The sequence below is a fragment of the Amblyomma mixtum genome, chromosome 4, assembly GCF_055824585.1.
Source record: "Amblyomma mixtum isolate Tamu chromosome 4, ASM5582458v1, whole genome shotgun sequence".
Lineage (NCBI taxonomy): Eukaryota > Metazoa > Arthropoda > Arachnida > Ixodida > Ixodidae > Amblyomma > Amblyomma mixtum.
The window spans coordinates 140,717,203-140,720,897 of record NC_143015.1 but is presented as its reverse complement, the minus strand read 5'-3'; positions in this window follow the sequence as shown (position 1 = coordinate 140,720,897).

Below are 3,695 nucleotides of genomic sequence, written 5' to 3'. Positions count from 1 at the left end.
CTGAATTAACATTTTTGAAAACGCAAAGACTGAAGGTGAAGTCAGCAAACTGCACTCGCAACGTTTGCTTCCCACAACTAAAAAAAAGAACACAAACTACACAGGCGATCATGCCATGTGAGGCGGCAAATCTGCGTTCACTGATTTTGCGTTAATTGCTAATATTATCAGGACAGCCTTAGACTTCAGCCAACAAAATGATCAGGCAGGCTTTCGTAAAAGATACTCGACAATAGACCATATTCACATTATCAATCTGGAGATAGCGAAATACCCAGAATGTAATCAACCCCTGTTATAGCCCTTATGATTACAAGAAATCATTGGACTGAGCGGAAACTTGAGCAGTCATGCAGCCACAGCGGAGTCAGGGTGTAGATGAGTCTTATGTGAAAATACTGAAAGATATTTAAAACGACTGCAGCAGCTACCATAGCCCTCCATAAAACCAGCAATAAAATTCCAATAAGAAATGGCGTCAGGCATTCAAGCAACATCTCGCCAATGCAATTTCCCGCCTGTTTACAGGGGCTGTTCCGAGGCTGTGGTTTGAGAAGAGTGAGGCATAATAGTTAATGTAGAATATCTAAGCAATTTGCGATTAGCCTTACTAAGTCACCCAGGAGATGAACTGCAAAGCGTGATCAGTGAGGAAAACAGGCATAGCAGAACGGTGGGTCTAAAAACTGACACGCAGAAAACCAAAGTAACGTTCTGCAGTGTCACGAGGGAGCAGCAACTCACAACTGGTAGCGAGGTGCTGGAAGTAGCAAGGGAATATGTCTACTTATGGCAGGTAGTGGCCGCTGATCCGGATCATGAGCGGGAAGTAACTAGAAGGATAAGAATGGGGTAGAGCTCATATGGCAGGTTCTCTCAGGTCATGAATGGTAGCTTACCAATATCCATCAAGAGAAAAGTATACAACAGGTGTACCTTACCGGTACTCACCTACGGTACAGAAACGTGGAGGCTAATGAAAAGGGCTGAGGTTAAATAAAGGAGAACTCAGCGAGCTGTGGAAAGAAAAATGGTAGGTGTAGCGTTAAGAGATCGGAAGCGGGCGGAGTGGGTGAGGGAACAAACGCTGGTTAATGAAATCCTAGTCGAAATCAAGAGGAATAAATGCCAAAAGTTGTGTACGGGCTGCGGGGATGGCTCCATAGAAAAAATGATCCTGTACTGTTGCGTTCACTCGTCGAAATACAACCGGGGAAAATGTTATGGGAAAGTATTCCTCACCTCAACGGCACTCAGACTGAAATGTTCAGAAAGTTTCTGCTTCACTGTTGTGATGATGTTTTGTCTTCTACGGCGCTGGTCACCCATGTTTACCGAGGTTTCTAGGAAAAACATCTGTTGCTTCAAAATATGCAATAAACTTGTACACGCCAGAATAATCAATGCCTCGTCAATCGTGGTGACCATTCCGGAAAATTCTTGTGCCAAAGCGTTTCTAGCCTGACGGATAAAAATCAGCGGTCAGTTTTTTATAAGCATAGAAACCACCTGCCTTCGCTCATACAGATCGGGTGCTACAGTGCCGGTATCGCGAACAAACTTTGTGTATCAGCCGTCCAGCCACGAAAGCAGTGCTCGCATACAGAACTGCTTTAAGTTAGTTTTTGTGGACAGCAAATTTGTGCCAATTCAATTAGTACAGGAGACCATGCATGAGCTAGTCCACCTTCGGCTGTTATCGCTACTATAACAATTATCCGCCTAGATCGAAGTTTTACAGCATCTCATCCAGGCCGCAGTTTATGTGTCAGCTACATCACTGGGGTGAAGCGTCTGTCAAGTGAAGTATTGTTAGGAATATTTAGCGTCTGCGCGTTCATTCACTTGGTGTGAGTGTTCATTGTTCATTTCTTCTGGAATACTGCCATTGGAATTGAATAGAATTCAGTAAACTGCTTGTGTGTCGGCAATGATCACTTCGGATATATTTCCCCAATCGTAAATCCAATAGCAATGCCGATTCCTCCACTGGCTTCAGTTCGAGCGTCGTAAGCTTCACAGATGGTAAGAGGGATGGAAGAGGCTTTAGAAGTGCACAGGGTCATCTACCCTTAGCGTGAACACGCGAGAGCGTGGGGGCACTATTTAAAAGGCCATGCATGCGACACAACCACTCATTGCAGCAAAGTGGAGCCGGAGTTAGACCTGGGCGTAGTGATTCGCGGAATTAGCCACTTCGCCCAGATGCGCGGCTGTGTAGGATGCAGTAGCCCTTCAAAGAGCACAGCCATGCGTACTCGTGATCGCACGAAGAGTGGACGACCCTGTACAGTATGTAGTCGGTCAAATTGTTACCTTTCTAGCGCGACCACCGACATTTCGATACAGCGGTGCTATTGACGCAGCGAACTTAGAAAACTTTCGTCTAATGCAAACAGAAGCCTTGAAGCTATGAACGTCATGAGCTATGCCCGTCCTTTTTTCGAATGCCACCCGATATAAACGTTTTTCGCAAACACTGGCAGCACGGGCACGTGCGTGACGGCGCGCATTCGTCTCCAATCCATTTTCCTGAATGGCAACTTGCCGGGAAAACCTTGTCAGTAGGAGATGAGTGGAAGGTTTACATTTTAGCAACTGATCGAAGAATTTATTTTAAAAACATGTCTAGAACGTTGAAACAAGACATGCAGAAAGCATGGATTTCTCGTTTGATAACATTTTGACGAGACGCTTCTTTAGCCTTTAGATAGCTGTTATACCCATTGATCTCTACGTCAAGAATGTAATCTAATAAATCTGCATATAGACATTTCTATGAAGCGTCATTTGATTTCATTCTTAAATTTTAACCTGAGAGCTTTAAAGGCCCCGTTCACCTAAAATCCGGTGTCAGTGTGTCGTCGGCTATGGCTATGGCAAGTGGTCCCGAGAGATCAACCTAGGCGACGTCACCTTGCGGCGTCATTACAACCTGCAAACTGAATAGAGAGCAAACTGCCCTCCGTGGCAGGTGGTAGTTAAATTAATGATCGGTCGCTCGGCAAGAGCAACTTTGGTCGCATAAGGCCCATCAATGGGAGCACCTGCCATTGCAGGGCAGGGGCGCACCGCTTATTAACCGCTGCCCCACTGAACCAAGAGGGGTATCGGGATTCACAGATATCACTGAATGTAAAGAAGGCATGACCATATGTGTACACGGGAATTATCCTACTATGCTACCGCGTCATACCCTTAACGCGGAGGTGAAGTGTCCCCTACTATTTTTGTTCTCGTGGTTTCAGACACGCAGTGTCCTCTCCTTTGATGGCTTTTCCAATCCACAATGAGGACGCTCTGCAAAGCCGTTGTTAGATATTCAAACTTGATACCGTCCTTTCGGCCCTTTCGGATACACTGCAGCTGGGAAATGTGGAGAAAGTGGAAGCTCTGGCGTAAAAAATAGGACCCAGACTGAGCGCTGACTTAAAACTTGCCAGTCAGACCCCTGTACGTGTCCTCGTTTCACGTCCGCGTCTTCGCACTGTTCCAATAATTTATGTAACCAGATTACAGTCGACGCAATGGATAACGGTTATACTTCTTTTTACAGGCGAATTAAATGTTCACGCCAAGATGTATAAGAAATGAAAGGTGTAAGCGATGAGCTCAGTTCCTAGCACGTTCAGCCTGTTTTCAGAGTATATTTCTCTGACCGGGGGCTGTAATGTGAGCCTTCAGCCAACAAAATA